This window comes from Prinia subflava, chromosome 16 (assembly GCF_021018805.1).
Source record: "Prinia subflava isolate CZ2003 ecotype Zambia chromosome 16, Cam_Psub_1.2, whole genome shotgun sequence".
In the NCBI taxonomy this organism is placed as follows: domain Eukaryota; kingdom Metazoa; phylum Chordata; class Aves; order Passeriformes; family Cisticolidae; genus Prinia; species Prinia subflava.
Genome location: NC_086262.1, coordinates 16,957,355 through 16,975,477, shown reverse-complemented (window position 1 = coordinate 16,975,477; position 18,123 = coordinate 16,957,355). Strand labels below are relative to the sequence as shown.

The window sequence follows — 18,123 nt, the reverse complement described above, 5'->3', positions numbered from 1 at the left end:
GAGGGGTGTGAACATTTCCCAAGCTGGAGCAGAAAGCACCAGCACAAACCTGGAGATTGAACAGCAGAAGGGAAATTCAAAGCTGTTGAGGAAGGAATCTGCTCCAGCCACACTGAAATGCTGTGCTGAACTCACAGTGTGCTCCAAACTGGAGCCCTGGCACGGGGGGAGTGCTGGAATTGCACACTGCAGTCAGTGAAAGGCCATCTCAGCATTGAAGCAAGCTGATCATTTGCTTTTTCAGATAAATATAGATATTTCAGCCAAATTAAGATTCTTCTCATCATTCATGAATTTACAGTATTTGAGCAAAGGGATGGAATGTCCTACAGTCCTGACAAGGATACAGTTTCATAAATAACCCTCTTGACGTGGATGAAATGAACATTTTTTGAGGTTTAGGCAGGGTTTGGGGTAGCAGAGAATTTATTTGCCTGTTTTAAGGCAACCAGGGCTTTTATTTTCCCTCTTACCAAGGGGTAGAATATTTCTGTTGTCTTCTTTGCTCTTTTCCCTTTCCAAGCAAACATTCCAAAAAGCTTTTCCACACCTTTCGCTGTAGGTGAGGGCTTCCAAAATCGTGTGGGATTTAATTGCAGTAAGCCAGATAATGAATTGATGATGAAATGAAACAGGGAATGCACCATGAGCTGGAATTGGGATTTATAATAACTCAGTAGCTCTGTGCTGTAAATCTCTGTCTGCAGTACACACACAAATCTCCCATGGATGGAGACTGAGAGGGTTCCTCAGCACAGGGAGATTTTTTTTTTCTATTAAAGAAGTGACAATCTCAGAGGCACAGAGACAAAACAAAGATTTGCAGTGGAAGAGCTGCACTGAACTGAAACTCCTCTGTTCTGTTCATGTTGTTGTGCTCCTCTGCCTTCCCCATCCTCCCAACTGTCTCCAGTGACACTTTGCAATTCTTTTTTCCACTCTTTGATTGGTTTTTTGGATTGTTTGATTGCTTGAATTCTTTTTTGGCATGTGTTGTTTTTGCTTCTCAGTTAGGTTTATCTGACTCTTTTGGCTGGGAAGACACTTCTGTTTTCTCCCCAGCTATTTTTACAATGTCTGCTTCAAAAGAAATACTCTGGGTCTCTGTACCAGGAGCTTTCTCAGCTCCTTTTAGTGACAGAATGGTGCAAAGCAACAATTTTTGAATGGCCACATGACCATCCCAGGAGAACTAAACAGAACAAAATGTCTTGGTAAAAAGAAGTTTTTGGAATTTAATCGCCAGCTGCACACTGTGGATGAGTGAGGGGCATATTCTTTTAAACCACAGAAGTTAATTACAGCCAAAGAGTGGCTCCGCTTCCAACTGCAGAAATTGGTCTGGAATTAGTGGACAGTGGCTCCTGGCCTGGTGTCCCACTGGCTTTTCCAGAGGGAATGTTCATCAAAAGGCAAAGCTCAATTCAGGGACCGAGCACTAAACAACAAGAAACAGGAAATGAAATTATAAGTTCAAACAAAGAAAAAACCAATGAGACCAAAAGAACCAAAGAGCCCAAGCAATTATAAAAAAGCTGTCTGTGTGCAGATTGTCTGGGAGCAGCCAGAGCTTTTAGAGGAGCATTTTACACTTACTGAACAATGCAAACTGAAAAAAGAGAATATTGCAGTCAGGGAACTGTTAAATACTGACAGGTAAAGCCTCGCAGTGGCCACGGGAGGAGCAGAAAGCCTTTGGTGTGGGGTGTGTTTGGGGTGGGAGCTGCTGGTGCAGGGACTGCAGGATTCATTTCAGCCAGGGCTGGTGAGACACAAAAACCTCCCCAGCTCAGTTCACACAGGGCCGAGGGGGCTCTGTCCCTGCTGCTCTCCTCGTGTGCCATCCCCACCCTCCCTCCCAGCTCTCTCCAGTGACACCTTGCAAGCCTTTTTTCCAGTCTTTGGGGTTCTTTGGTTGTTTGAGGGGATTATTTGGATTTTTTTTTAATAGGTGTGATTAAAAGCTACCCTCTCACAGCTTGCTTTTCATCCTATTTGCACTGAGAATTTGTGGAAATAAGGAACTGTGGAGCTGTGCAGGGGATAAAGATGTGCTGGTGGTGCACCTGGGATTGGGGAGGGTCCTCCTCTGCCTGTCCTGCTCCCGGTATTCCTTTCCCAAACATGTGCCTCTGCAGAAGTCCCCTGTGCCCCTGCCCCAGGGCTGCTCTGTGGCTGTGGACACATCCCAAGGGCACGGTGAGTGCCTGGGGAGGGCAGGGGGAGAGGGCTGGGACCAGGAGCTTCAGGGGGAGAAGGAGAGGGTTTGCTGGGATCAGGAGCTGCAGGGTTTGCTGGGATCAGGAGCTTCAGGGAGTTGGGATCAGGAGCTGCAGGGTTTGCTGGGATCAGGAGCTGCAGGGTTTGCTGGGATCAGGAGCTGCAGTGTTTGCTGGGATCAGGAGCTGCAGAGGGTTGGGATCAGGAGCTGCAGGGTTTGCTGGGATCAGGAGCTGCAGGGTTTGCTGGGATCAGGAGCTGCAGGGTTTGCTGGGATCAGGAGCTTCAGGGGGTTGGGATCAGGAGCTGCAGGGGGAGAAGGAGAGGGTTTGCTGGGATCAGGAGCTGCAGGGTTTGCTGGGATCAGGAGCTGCAGAGGGTTGGGATCAGGAGCTGCAGAGGGTTGGGATCAGGAGCTGCAGAGGGTTGGGATCAGGAGCTGCAGAGGGTTGGGATCAGGAGCTGCAGGCTTTGCTGGGATCAGGAGCTGCAGGGTTTGCTGGGATCAGGAGCTGCAGAGGGTTGGGATCAGGAGCTGCAGGGTTTGCTGGGATCAGGAGCTGCAGGTTCCTCTTGGCAGAGCTGTCCTGAGGTGAGGCTGGAGCCCCACTCTGCCCCTTGGCTGCTGCCTCCAGACAAACAAACCCTAAAAAATAGGAACAAACTGAGCAATGTGCTCAAGTCCCTCAAAATGAGGAGGATGAACCATAAGTGTAAAGTGTATGGAATCTCACGATTTCTTCAGATAAATCCTGAACTTTCAGAGTTTGTATTTAAAGCCATGAGGTCACCACTTATATGCAGTTCCAAGAACACATATTTTTCCAACCCCAAATCCCTTTTTTGGTGTTGCCCTTGTAAATCGTTGACAAGTGGAATAACAACAGTGTCATTTGGAGTGAGTGACAGCTGGACACAGGGAGGAAGGGAGGGAATATTTTGGTGTCACTGGCACAGAGCAGAGACAAGATGTGCTTTGAGTGAAGCAGCTTGAGAGGAGCTGCGTGAGCCCGTGAGTCCCAAGCACCTCCTGCAAGGCAGGGCAAGGCTCTGTTTACATCAATCGGTTTTTGAAGTGATGCAAATTGCTTTGGAAGCGCTGTTACCTCACACTGTGCAAAAAACCCCTTCCCTGAGAGCCTCTGCTCTTCATCCCCAAACACCTCCTGGAATTCCCCGGGGCTGGTGGCTGCTGCTCACAGCCCAGGGTCACAGAGGAGCAGCTTCCTTGAGGAGCAGAGCACAGCAAGGATGTTTCTGTGCATTTAGAGGGGAGTGAACATCTGGGCATTCCTGGTTAGCCAGGGGGATTTTAGTCCCGGCTGCTGTAAGGGAATTGTGGGGACAAATGAATTTATCCAGTGCCTCGTGCTCCCCTGGGTGTCACATCTGCTGCTCTGGTGTGACCCAGCTGTGTTGAGCCCCCTTGGTGCTCTCAGCTCGCAGAGATGTGGAATTCCAGCAGGTCAAGCCATGAATTTTTCATGTAACTCAGCTGCTTTAGAGGGATCTCACCTGTGGTTGGTGGCAGGGAGACTCCCTGTGCTGCAGTGCTCCAGGGATGTCACCTCCAGCTCACACCCAGGTTCCCTGTCCAGGCATGGTGGCTGCACAGGAGCTGATCTGATCCAGTTCAAGAAAACTGAGCCAGATTGGGAAACTGCTGCATTCCCAGTGCCCCCCAATGGAAACTTCCAGACCCAGAGATGCACAGAGGGTTGACTTCTTTTGCTCAAACACACAGAATTATGTATCCAGTGCCAAAAGCCAGCTTGGAAATGTTGATTTATTATGCATTTTCCAGATGAAATCCAGAAGGGAGAATGCTGGCTGATGGCAGATAATAGAGGGCAGAAATGGAGAGATTTCTCTCTAAGGCTTCTCTTGTTTGCTATCAGTGAGCAGCAGTTTTCACCCTACCAGGCAGAGGAGATAAAGTAAAAAACCACCATTTCCAGCTTGCAAAAGCCTAGCCTATGTGGAATCAGCTCAATTATTTCAGCTCAGTCTGCAAGGAAAAGCAGTTCCTATCTCAGAATTACAATTATGTGGCAACGTGAACTGCAATTTCTCTCCTTATTAATGCAATATAACAACAAAATACGGACAATGCCAATGCATCACTTCCTAAGATTGGAAATAAATCTTGGCATGATGGATCTTCAAACATTATCTGGCTTTATTTCATTATTTTAATATCATGCCTTGAACTGGAAATTTGTGAGATTGATCTTATTTCAGATTACTGGTGCAGCATTTAGTGATAGTACAGAAGATTTTCACAGGGGTAAATGCTTCTCATAGCTTGGGACTAACTGGGTCCCAAGACCCAGGGACACTTTGTGCTAATTACTGAGTATTTACACAAACAATGCCAAACCCATGCACTAAAAAATGAGTTCAGAACCCAGAAAATTCACAAAATGAACTTAAGGCATGAAACCAACAAAAAACCCCAATGGAGGATCTTTATTGCTTCAGCTTTGTTTGAGCTTTAGGGTGAAAGGCTCCTCGTGTTTTCAAACCTTTCAGCACAAACGTGGCCTCAGAACTTTGCTTTCCACTGCTGCTGGGTTTGTGGTGGGCTCAGCCAAGGGGCACCCCCAGGAACTCTGAACTCGTGAGGAGTGAGGGGATGGGGTCCCCAGGCAAGGAGTGGCCCTCAGTAACCCCAGTCCTGTGATCCCTCAGTAATTATGATTCTGTGATCCCTCAGTAACTCCAGTTCTGTGATCCCTCAGTAATTATGATTCTGTGATCCCTCAGTAACCCCAGTCCTGTGATCCCTCAGTAATTATGATTCTGTGATCCCTCAGTAACTCCAGTTCTGAGATCCCTCATTAATTTGATTCTGTGATCCCTCAGTAACCCCAGTCCTGTGATCCCTCATTAATTATGATTATGTGATCCCTCAGTAACCCCAGTCCTGTGATCCCTCAGTAATCCCAGTCCTGTGATCCCTTATTAATTATGATTCTGAGATCCCTCATTAATTATGATTCTGTGATCCCTCAGTAATCCCAGTTCTGAGATCCCTCATTAATTTGATTCTGTGATCCCTCAGTAATCCCAGTTCTGTGATCTCCATTAATTATGATTCTGAGATCCCTCATTAATTGTGATACCGTGATCCCCCAATAATCCCAGGACTGGCTGTGTCAGTAACACCCAGAGCCCAATTCTGGTTTTATTTTCTTTTAAGCCTCTTGGAGGAGGGCTGGGAGGTGTCTGGGCAGGAATATGAATGTAAAGATGATGGAAAATCATCCCTGGAGTACCTGGCCAGGTGAGGGAGTGTCTGTTTGGCAATCATTGTGTGCCCCCAGTCACACATCCCCTGATCCAAAGGGATCCAGATCCATTAAACCCCTCTGGAATTCCATTTCCATCCCTCAAGCTTGTGAGTGACAGCATAGCTATGTTAATTACTGATAAATTAATTGATTGCAAAATGTGGATTAATTTCTTCCATTCCCTTCCTACCTCTTCCTGTCTGTGCTTTGGAGGTCCTGGCTTTTCTCAGGATATGAAGTAAATTAGGGAGAAAATATTCTTGTAGTCCTGTAGTCTTAATGATGCAGGAATTTGAGGCTGAACACAGATACAAAAATGGAGAAGATTTTCTGGGTTTTCACTTTTCTTTTCACAAAAAGCGCTCCCAAAATTTGCGAAAATGCCAATTTTCCAGCAGATTATAAGTATGGAAACAGACATATAATTAACATTGCATATTAAGCAGTGTTAGATATAAAGTTATTGTCAGTTAAATTGTTCTTATTTTATTTTCCTGGTTGAGAAATAACTGCTCCGATGACGTAGCTGACCAGAAAATGCAAGTTTTTAAAAATGCACAGTTCTCTACAAGATTTTAAAAAATCAATTTTGGTGGAAAATTTGCAAGGAAAAAAAAATCAATCCAAATGTAATGACTCCATCAAGGTAAACACCCCCAGGTGCCAACTGAGCCTGAGCTGCAGCTGCTGGGAAGAAAAATTATTGGAGATTAAAACATTGCTGCAACTTTTTAACTCTTCCATAAAGCTACAGTCTAATTCACCAACAGCTTCAATGTCACAACCTCATTTTCCAAACCCCAGCCCCGCCTGATTTAGAAATTTGATCATAGAAAAATTCTGCATTTAAATGTGAGATGTTGCACTGATCAGTTCTGGTGGAATTCTTCCCATTTTCTTTCCTTTCCCAAGCACCCCTGTGCTCTGTTATGGACCAGAAGCCCTCGAAATTTCCAGATTTACTGGGTGGGAAGGCTCTGCCCTGGCCTGGGGTCACTGTCCCCCTGTGCACCAGGTCCAAACCAGGAATTTTCCTGTCAGGAGCACAGAACAAACCCAGAAAAATGATCAGAAAAATAAACCAACTCTAGTTGTGCTTCTTGGCAAAGCAGGACTGAGAATATTCCAGATTTTCCAGATTGCTGCCCCAAAACAATCAATGAGAGGGAAAGAACACTCCTTTTGAAGGTGAAAAAAAGCTGCTGTGTGAGCACAAAGTGAGCTGCAGAAATTCCATCGATTGCTCTGATTGTACCTTGAACTGTTTGCAGAAGTGCAGGGTAAGAATCCCAAACATGAGCACTTTCCATGGAAATGCCTCTGCAAACTGAGAGTTTTGAAATATTTATTGTGGTTTGTATTGATTTTTAAAGATGCTGAGTGGTGCCAAGAGGTGCCATGGAAGGCTCTGCCACCTCATTATGGCTGTTTCTAATTTAAAAACAAATCAAAGCAAAGCTCCACCTCCTCCTCTGCCTCCCTCAGGCCTGAGGAGCTTTTTGGGGTCCCTGGGTTGGGATTTTGGGTGCTGCTGAGGAGGACTGGACCTGTAACTGCTGAAGGTCAGACAAGATCCAGACCCCAAACACTTCTCTGGCACATCCAAAGCTGCAGCTCCTTCAAAAATTTCCCGGTTCAGTCTGAACCCCAGGAGCTGCCAACGCTTCTTGGATTTCAGCTCAGCCCCAGTGACTCTCCCCAGGTTTGGGGCAGCCTGGGGGAGGCTCTGCAGCGTTTCCAAGGCAGGAAAAGCAGGAGCAGCTGCTCTGCAGCCAAATCTGCACCCTGGTGCTGGAGCCCCGGGCACGGAGAGTTCCAGGCTCTCTGTGCTCACAGGCACTGACCCCAAAAAACCCTGCACTGACCCCCAAACAAACCCTGCACTGACCCCCAGAAAAACCCTGCACTGACCCCCAGACAAACCCTGCACTGACCCCAAACAAACCCTGCAGTGACCCCCAAACAAACCCTGCAGTGACCCCCAGGCAAACCCTGCACTGACCCCCAGACAAACCCTGCACTGACCCCAAACAAACCCTGCACTGACCCCAGAAAAACCCTGCACTGACCCCCAGACAAACCCTGCACTGACCCCCAGGCAAACCCTGCACTGACCCCCAGACAAACCCTGCACTGACCCCCAGACAAACCCTGCACTGACCCCCAGGCAAACCCTGCACTGACCCCCAGACAAACCCTGCACTGACCCCAAACAAACCCTGCACTGACCCCCAGGCAAACCCTGCACTGACCCCCAGACAAACCCTGCACTGACCCCCAGGCAAACCCTGCACTGACCCCCAGACAAACCCTGCACTGACCCCAAACAAACCCTGCACTGACCCCAGACAAACCCTGCACTGACCCCCAGACAAACCCTGCACTGACCCCAAACAAACCCTGCACTGACCCCAGACAAACCCTGCACTGACCCCAAACAAACCCTGCACTGACCCCAGAAAAACCCTGCACTGACCCCAGACAAACCCTGCACTGACCCCCAGACAAACCCTGCACTGACCCCCAGACAAACTCTGCACTGACCCCAAACAAACCCTGCAGTGACCCCAGACAAACCCTGCACTGACCCCCAGACAAACCCTGCACTGACCCCAGACAAACTCTGCACTGACCCCAGACAAACCCTGCACTGACCCCCAGAAAAACCCTGCACTGACCCCCAGACAAACCCTGCAGTGACCTGGGGCCGTGGAGAAGCTCCCAAAATTGAGAGACATCTCCGGGATTGTGGGTGTGGAGTTTGGATAGAAGTGTGTGATAGCACAGGGTGCAAAACTCAGAGTTTGAGGGTTTAGAATACAGTAATGGATATAGAGCAAGGTGGAGGTTTCAGGGCAGAGGCCAGTCCTGCTTTTTCACCTTCTTCTCCAGAGGTCTGGGTGGTGTTTTGTAATTGGGTAGAAAAATCCACATTGTGGGCCAGGGATGGTTGGTTATTGGGTTAAAAGTAAAAATAATTTAGGTGTCATTTAATAATTGGACAGTTTATCCTCAAAAGGCCTTGTAGAGAGAGAGATAGGGCTCCATTTTCAGTTTGTTAGCTAGAGGTGCTGTAGAACTCATGGTTTGTGAGACTGTAACAGAGAAAAGGATTAATAAACATCTGAGTCTGAACAAGAAACTCTATTTGGAGCATTTAACCCCGACCCTGGCAAAAAGAAGATCAAAGCAACACCCTGGGAATGTCAGCAGGGCTGAGGATGTGGTGCCTCCATGGGATGGCATCACTCAGGCACAAAGCTGAGCTCACCAAAGGGAACGTGAAGAGTTTCCCACCCTGTGCTTGGTTCTGTGCTCACATCTGGCTCAGAATTAAACCCAGCATTAAAAACAAGCTCCCGGTGTCGCTGGTTTTGATAAAGGAAGAGTATTGTGCACATTTTATTCTGGTTATCTCATGGAAATGGGTTGGATGGGATGGGTTGTTTTATTCCCCACAGCCCCCACAGCTGCCTCCCAATTTTAGCACATTCAGCTACAGCATCCAAAGATTTGATTTATGTTAATATATCTGATATTAAGAATGATATCATCAGATTAAAAAAAATTGATACAAGCTTGAAAAAGCAGTTGACCCTTGTGCTTTATGGTATAAATTACCTTGGGAAGAAGAAAAGTGTTCACATTAAGATTTTTTGCACCTTCCTCTGTTGTAGCAAGAGAGTTTTATCAGCTCAGGGCTCATTAAAAACCTATTTTTAGAACCAGGCATTCTCCCTCCCCAGCCCTGGGTTGCTCTGTCAGACAGAAAGGGTTCTCTGGGAAATAAATCCAACTGGGGCTGACTCACTCTGCACAAGTGTGGCAGAAATCTGAGCTCAGGCTCTGGAGTCCAGGACAACTCGTGTGACTTTTGGCTCACATAAAATATTGTTTTTCCCCTGCTCAATTGTGTAATAAATACGGGATCAAGGAGTGAAGAAATGCAAATAATGTTATCAGGGAGAGTTATGGGATCCTGAAACAGCTTCTGGGGGATCTGGTGCTTCTTCATCAAAGGCCATTAATTAGAGCTGGTGTTTGCAGCCTTGAATTCCCTCCAGTCTGGGGAGTTCTGCTCAGGATAAAATCCAATGAGCTGCTCTGGGCTGGAACAGGAGTGTCTGGTCTGATTAATATTCCATATTTCCAACATTTCTGAGGGAATTTGTACCCAGAGGAGTTTGTACAGAATCCCCACTGGAGCTGTTTCACAACTGGGAGAGGTAAAGGGTGGGATAAAGGGAATCTGGCCCTGGAAAAAGGAGTCACCATAAATTGTGCTTCACTCTGGAGCAGAAAAAATCTCCCCCTCCTTCACCCTGCCATTGATGTCTCCAGCGTTTTCTGTTGAGTTCAGGCACAAATAGAAATGCCAAGGCTTTATCATTCCATCAGCTTTTTCTTTGTTTTATAGGAAGTATTGGGGTCTAAAGTCACCAGAAATCCTGACTTTGAAATGTTCAGTCACCACAAGAGAGGCACAAATCTGGCCTTAGAGAAAAGCCCCCAGGAAAATTCCTGGGACAAAAGCCAAAATCTCTCCATTCTTCCTGACATATTTGTTCACAGTCTTAATTTAATTAAATCTAAGGGGATTCATTAATGATTCCTGTGCTTTTGTCTCCTCTGTCTCCATCAGATGATCCTCCACCTATCCCTAGTCCCATTTGAAAGCGATTTTTGTAATTAATTTTCTAAAATAAATGTATTTAATTTACACACCATTTACTCTGCATCCCTATTGTCAAATGAAGAAAAAAATCCCCAAAACTGGGATTGAAATGAACTTGTCATTCATTGGAATTGTTTCTTGACCTGCTCTTCTGATAAACATTTATTTGTTTGCTTGTCTTCATGAATCTTTGCCTTTGTTCTTTGGCTTAGCCTGGTGATTTTCAGCACAGGAGGAGCATAAAATAAAAGTGGGTCTGTTACAGGCAGGGCTGGGATCGCCCCTCAGTGTGGGAATACTGCACAGAGCTCTCCCCTTTTTAAATTTCAGCCCTCAGGGACTGGGTGGGCTGTAATCTATGACATTATTCATATGCACGAGCCCATTAGGCTTTATTTGGATTTCCTTCTGCAAAGCAGGTGCCTGTTTTTCCTATTAATAATACTTTAATTAAAGACTATTAAGACAATTCATATTACATTAACTAAAAGGTGCTGCCCACTCATTAAGTGCTGCTCAGCTGATGGATGTCTGTTTTTCCAGGTCTCCTGACATGGATAAATCTGGAGCATTCAGGGAGTGGATGGAGCAGAGCCTTCTGTGCCAGGTAAGCCCCAGCTCCAGCCTCCCATGGTCACAGCCATGGCACTGCCCTGCCCTTCCAGAACTCTGCTTTCCCTTTTCCTGGCATGTTTGGGAGGAAAAACCTCACAGACCTGGCCTTGAAATCAGGAGTGTTTGCCCAGAGAGGAAGGAGAATCCCCCTGGAACAGGCACAGCCCTGGGAGCTGCTCTGACCATGAATCCAAGGCTGGTGCTGAGCCAGGGCCAGCCTGAGCCTCTTCCCAACCCCAAACGGGCTGGGCTCCCACCTCTGGATTTGTCTGGGCACAGGATGGCACTTCTGGGGCTTGAATTGCTGCTTTAAACAGTGTGATTCCTCCTGGGCAGTCTCACCTCTCTGGAATAGCTGATTTGTGGTCGATAGAAAGGACCTGTACCAAAAAGGTTTTGATAAACCTCAAGGTTTTGAGGGTCCTGAGTTCACTGCCAGCAGTGCCACATTTTAGGAAAACTTCCCTGGCACCAAATTCCCACTTGATTTGATGCCTTGGGAGATTTGATGCCTGGAACAGAGGCTAGACAGAATTAAAGGAATAAAGCAGGAATTTATTAAAAGGCCTTCAAAGGACTCACCTTGGGCAGTGCAAGAGCACAGCCAGGGCTCCACCCAAGATGGACCCAGAGTCAGGAGTTTTCACACTTTTCTAAGTTTTGGTCCATCCACACTTTGGGGTTCATTGTCCAGTTACACTTCAGGGGATGCAGTCCCCTCCTCCCAGTTTGCTCCCCTCAGTTCCTGCTGTTTGCACTTTTGGGTCTGAGGCTGCAGCGGTGCCCTTGGTCCTGGGGCTGCAGAAGGATTGTTTGGTGTGACTGAGCTGGGAGAACTGGCTCACACTGGATGTGAAGTTCAGAGTTTTGTACCAAAAACAAAGAGCAGGATCTGGAAAATAATAAAGTTAGAACTTAATGTATCAGGTTGTGTTTGCAGAATCTCAGCTGAGCTCTGTGTGTGAACCCCCAGGGTTCTCCTGCTTTTCCCAGCTCCACTGGTGGCTTTGGGCACACCAAAGTCATTTCTGGATGCTGTTTTCTAGGAAATGCTGAGCCCCAAATCCCCCTGCTCTCCCCTCCATTGATCTCAGCTGCCTTCCTTCATCTGGGTATGATTTCCTTTGCCCCTGGAGCAAGAATTTTTCACCAACTGTTACAGCAGGGAGAGAATTCCCCCCTCGGACTCTCAGAGTGACTTTGAGTATTTGCACCGACAGTTATAAAGTATTTTGGATAAAGGCAAAGTATGTCCTGCTATTCTTTACATGCTTTAAATATTTCTGGGAAAATTCTGTATTAATCTGGATATTGGGAAAGGCTGGAAATAACTTCTATGCTGGAATTTTGTGCATGATGGGCATTTAACTTAAAATAATCCACTGGGACAGACCCACCCCTGCATTAATTTGATGAAGGCAATCTGTGCTAATTAATTAATTGTTGTCAAAATTATTTTTAGAACTACTTCTTAGAAATACTGCATTTTTTCTTAATTGATGTTGTCAAAACTGAAATACTCAACTATAATTTAGTTCCTTCATTTGACCTAATATTAACAATTAGGAGCATTATTAATGACATCTTTTAAATAGAAACAAATTGCATTGTCAAAGCATGGAAGCATATTTTCCAGCTATTTTCAGAGACATTTCAGGGTTAAGTAGTTCAAGATTGTTTTAAGGGACTAAGAAATAAAATAATTCTATGGATATTACAGGGATTTAACTTCACTCTTTGCTTCTGTCTCTGAGGCAACAGCAAAAGGCTTTGGCCAATGTCCCATCCCAATGGGATGAGTGTTATAAATACAAGCAGTGTCTCAGAAAGTAAAACTTCTTTCCATTCTGTTTATGCTGTTCAAATCTGACTAAAATCCCAAACTCAAATCTACATCTCAGAACTTTGATATTCTTTAATTTCATTTTGGTGGTGCTGCTCCAGACCTGATTAGGCAACAAATGTCACCACTCAGAGATTCCCTATCAGAAAAGTTCCTTTCCCTTCCCAGCAGTGAGAGGGAGTAAAACGTGCCCAGAGCACGTCCTTGGCTGCAGGACAGCCCGGGATGTGCAGCTCTTGCTGCAGTCACACAAACCTCCAGGCTGGGAGGGAAACCCGAGAGCATCGCGCCCACCTCGCTGGGCAGGTGGAAAATGACCTTTCTGAAGAGACAGCCTGAGAAACGGCTCCTTTCCCATCCAGATTGTTCCCAAATCCACAATTTTAGTATTTTCTGTGCCTCCTTATATTGTTTTTTGCCAGGAGGGTGTTGCAAACACAAAGGCTGTGACGGAGGGACTTGTGCCACGCTCACCCCTGGGACCTGAGCTGAGCTTTCCCTGCTCTCCTCAGGGAAATCCAAGATTTCATGGGCACTTTGTGGAGCAGTTCAATCCCTCTCCTCCGTGCAGGGAGGGGAGCACGTGTCTGCAGGGACACTTTACTCTGGGTTAGTGCTCCCTGCATCCCAAATTTACACTCAGGAACAGCTGGCTCATTCCAGAACTATGTGAGGCAAAGTTGAGGATGAGATGTGGAACCTCCCTCTTCCCCAGCCTGATCTGTCACCCGTGTTCTAAATTTAAATCTGTGTTTACAGGATGCAAAGGGGAAGAGGCAGGCAGTTAAATTAAGCAGCAAAACATCTCGTGTTTATTTTGAGGTCAGACAAAGTGAATTTTCATTTCCATATGGTGAATTCAGAGCCTTGGTGGGTGATGTGCACATTTGTGAGAGCCTTGTGAACAAGTGAGCCATGCTCAGAGGGGCCCTGGCTTGGCTTCTGACCATTTTACGGTTATTTTTGGCAGCAAAATTCTATAGAATAATAAGGAGTGGTGTGGGGATTGTGTGAGAGGACTGCTGAGAGACATTTTAAGCATGATTTATTGCTCTGATCTTCTACAGTCCCATGAAGGAGTGAGAGCGTCTTCACAGCGTAAGTTACAGGTCCAGAGGAGTCACAGGATCGCTGGTTATAAGGTCTTTGAAAGGTTTATTCACCAATGAACTGCAGCCACAAAGATTGTTTCTGTTTTCACCCATCCCTAATTAAATTGTCTCACAGCTCTTGTTGCAATGCAGACTCACATCCAATCATATAATGACACACAAGCCTACTTGCTACACCTTAAAACTTTTTACTATTCCTGTAACTACTTCTACATCCAAACTTTAAGGCTTCAAAATTTCCCACTCCCCAGCTTGACATGTTTCTGCTTCAACTACAAACCCACGTTCTTGCTTATGGGCTCTAAATTTGGAAGCCTTTTCCAAGGTCTCAGGTCGAACCCTGTATTCATTTCTGTGTCTGGGCTTGCATGCACAAGGTTTTGAGAATTTTCTGTGCCTGGATTTCCCACAGAGTGGGGCTGGGGCAGGGAGCTGGTGGAGCTTTCTCAGGAGGCTCTTCCAGGGACACTTTGCTCTGCTTAGGCTGCACTTCCCTGGCTGTCGCCTCCTCCAGGCCGAGCTCAGGAGGCTGAACCTGGGGAGCTCTGTCCAAACCAGCAGGTCCTGGGCATTGCTCTCATCCCCTCCTGAGGGACACCTTGTCTGGCTTTGGGCAGACAGGTGTCAGCCAGGGAGAAGCCAGAGCTTCCCTTGGAATGGAGAATGGAAACCCCCTCTCTCTGAATTATTGTAATTTTGAAATTAAGGGGCTCTCAGGCAAAGATATGGGAATAGCAATAATGGTTCTTTACTAGGAAAATTAAAAATTAGAAATTAAGAAGTACAAAAAAAAAAGAAAGCAAACAAACAAAAAAGGAAAACCTTGCCAGAGTCAGAACACGACCTGACATGGTCAGGGGGTTGGGAGCAGTCAAATCAAATCCTCCTGCAGTGACAGAGGTGGTTCTGCTGGAGCAGAGATGATCCTGTAGAAGGGTCCAGTGGTGCTGAGAGGGGTCTGGTGTTCCTCTGGGAATGCAGTGCACACAGGCTGTGCTGGGTTACAAATCCCAGGGTTTATCCAGGTGGGAATGCAGTGCACACAGGCTGTGCTGGGCTCTGAATGCCAGGGTTTATCCAGGTGGGAATGCAGTGCACACAGGCTGTGCTGGGCTCTGAATGCCAGGGTTTATCCAGGTGGGAATGCAGTGCACACAGGCTGTGCTGGGCTCTGAATGCCAGGGTTTATCCAGGTGGGAATGCAGAGCACACAGGCTGTGCTGGGCTCTGAATGCCAGGGTTTATCCAGGTGGGAATGCAGAGCACACAGGCTGTGCTGGGCTCTGAATGCCAGGGTTTATCCAGGTGGGAATGCAGAGCACACAGGCTGTGCTGGGCTCTGAATCCCAGGGTTTATCCAGCTGGGAATGCTGGGTTCCTCCCCTGGGTGCAGCATCTCCCATGGGTGATGGAATTGGATCAGCCCTGCAGGGAGCCTCGATGGCCCATGGACAGCAGAGATCCCCTGGAGGGAGGATGGGTCCTGGAAGGGATAAGAACACTGCCCCAGCTGGATTTAACAGCTGCCCATGAACAGAAGGAACCCACCCAGAGTTCTGAGATAAAGAAAAACACCTCCCTAGATGGTTTAGGGAATAGAATACATCTTACATTGCAACCCAAGACACACCTGCAGATTCCAGGGGCAGGGATGAGCAACCCAGGGCTCCGGTGCCTCCCAGCCAAAGCCTGGATTTGCTCAGATCACAGACTCTGCTCCCTGCACCGAACTATTTCAGCTCAAACAAGGACTGTGGTCCCAGACCATGGAGGAAATTTTGTGGAATGTCAGATGGGAATGGCCCAGTCCAGGGAAGTGTGGGCTGCACTGAGCTGAGCTTTGCTCTCCTCCCCGTGTCTGCACACCCACCTGAGTGGGAGCTGGATCTGTGAAATGAGCTCTGGGAATTCATCAGCTCCTGGTTATAAAACCCCGATGGACAGCTTTGGGTCTGTGCTGTTGTTGGGATGGGAAGCTGCCCATTCTCACTCTTTCAGTACAAGAGACATTTATAAACTGATTATCAGAGCCTCCCAAGCATGGAGAAACCCAACTGGAGTTGCTGAGAGTGTGATTGAATGTGATTAAAGGAAATTAACTCCGGTGAAAATTCAGGCTTCTGAGGTTCTGAGACCTTAAGTTCTTATCTGGCCCAGCATTGTGCACACAGCAATCACTGTCTCCATCATTCCATATCTTGGGACTTAATCACATTTGTGTTGTAATTTTATTAGAAAAGGCTGATGTCCAGGTTTTGATGAAGGAACTGAGGGGATAAATATTCATCCTGTTTATTGCATCCGCTTCTGATGCTTTTGTAGCAGAGGTGAAAGGAGAATAAAGCCTTCCAGATAAAATTTAATAATAATTTTATGATTCTGCAACAGGAACTCTATTGTGAAATAGTCTGTGTTGTGTTCCCAGCCTGTAGCTCTAGGTTTGTGCCCATTTTTACCACTTTGAAACTTATTTATTGTCAGCTCCTGCAATTTATTAAGCAGGATCCAAAGGCAGGGAGAGTTTTGTGGATCCCAGCAGAGCAACCTCTGTTGTGGGGTGGCTGAGATGATGCAGAAAGGTCTTCTACAGCCAATTACTCCCGGTAATTTCATTAGAAAAGAGAAAGGCAGCATGAACTTTGTGTAATCCCCCCTCTAACACTGTGATCCATCATTTCCATTAACAGCAACTTACAGATGTTGAAGTTAAAATGCTCCAGGCCCTTCCAAAAGGAATCCCAGCCCAGGGCAGGGTTTGTGCCCTCCCTGTGAGCAGGGTGGATGTTGTGGAGCAGGGAACACCTGGAGCAGGCACAATCCCATGGAAAACCTTTGTTTTATCCTTCCCAGCCCACCCCTCTCTTGTCTGTGATCAGCAGCACCTCACCCCCAGCACCTGCTCTATTCTATCCCTGCTTTTCAATGCTCTCCAAATAATTCCCTAAATAAATCAGCAAGGCTACCTCAGCTCCCGTGTGTCCCATTGGGAAAACCTCCCTGCCTGTGGCAGTCCTTTGAGAAGCTCTCATTGTCAGCATCCCCTCCATTTCCCCAGTGTTTGCTTCACAGATCCTTTGTCCTTGTTTGTTTTACATCCACATGTCCCTTTAAATCTGAGTTACTCTGAGCCAGGCAGGAGAATTCCCATATTAAAAACATAAACAAAAGGGCATTGTTTTGTCTTTAAAGCTCTTTGCTTCTCCCCTACTTCTTTTCTCCTGAGCTTAAAATACCCAGCTATAATTAAATATCCTCTTTTTAAGGGAGAGAGCTGCACTCACAGGACTGGAGAGGCCAAAGCAGGGTGGGAGAGCAGAGCTTTGCCCCAGCCTGTGCTGGGAACCACAGCCCTGCCTCTGCTCCAGTCCCTGCAGGCAGATTCCCAGCAGGGTCCTGAGCCCTTCCTGCACTCCCCGAGGCCCAGCTAAGGTCCACATGCTGAATTCGCTTCAATGTTTTCTATAAATTTAATTTAAAAGCACATCTGTGTAATTAAGGGGGTGTTCACCATCTTGGACCTTCCTTTATCATCCATTGTCCACCTTGTTCGTGGTTTTCCCTCCACTCCTGACCATGCAGCCACAGAGAAACAGGATGGGCAAAAATAAACCTGAACAAACTAGAAAAGAAAATTAATTTTACTTGCACAAGACATGTGACAGATTTTTTTTTCCTTCAAAGCGGCTTTTATAGAGGAAGAGGTTGAGGAACATTCCTTTTTGTCAGGCTTTAAGGAATTCCAGCTCCAGCATCCAAAGCAGACTCAGGAGTCCTGTTAATACTTGATTGTTCAGCCTTTGCTTGAGGAAGTATTCCAATTCCAGAGCATGCAAAGACAATGGGATCATTAATAAAATAAATCAGGGCACCTATTCTTGGGCCTCTCAGGCAGGGTAGTAAAGTTGTCCTGAAAGGATACAAACACCAGGCTGGAAATGAAAACCTACTGCTATTTTTCATTAATTTTGAATCTCCTGTATTTTCTCTTTTTATTTGTAGCTGGTAATTTGAGGGCAGTGACATTAATTAACAGTTTAATTGGAGTTGCAGGGACTGTCTAATTGGGAAGGCAGGGCTGTGCCAGGTAATAAGCTCCATTTCCAATGAGCTCCTAGCAGCAGAAGAGTTGTGGAAGAGACTCTTTTCAGCATGACCCAGTCTCCAAATGGGAAATGTTTGACTCTGATGGGAGAGGAAAATGAGGAGCTGGGTGCTGGTGCTGGGGTGGAAATCAGAGTCGTGGCAGGGAAAGCAGAAGAGTTCCCAGGCTGGAGCTCAGAGCAGAAAGGATTTTCTTCCTGGCCATTTATCAGCTCTGTCAAAGTGATTCAGTGGAATTTGGAGTTGGAATGGGGGCAGGAAGTT

The 18,123-nt window shown here is 46.6% G+C and overlaps 1 long non-coding RNA gene across 1 annotated transcript in view; it reads left to right on the top strand.

Annotated features, from left to right (window-relative positions):
• LOC134558864 (uncharacterized) overlaps positions 1-18,123 on the top strand; it is a 63,795-nt gene that overhangs the window by 33,618 nt on the left and 12,054 nt on the right. The window contains exon 3 of the long non-coding RNA XR_010082424.1: positions 10,732-10,795. This is a non-coding gene — a long non-coding RNA (uncharacterized LOC134558864). The remainder of the gene's footprint in view (positions 1-10,731; positions 10,796-18,123) is intronic.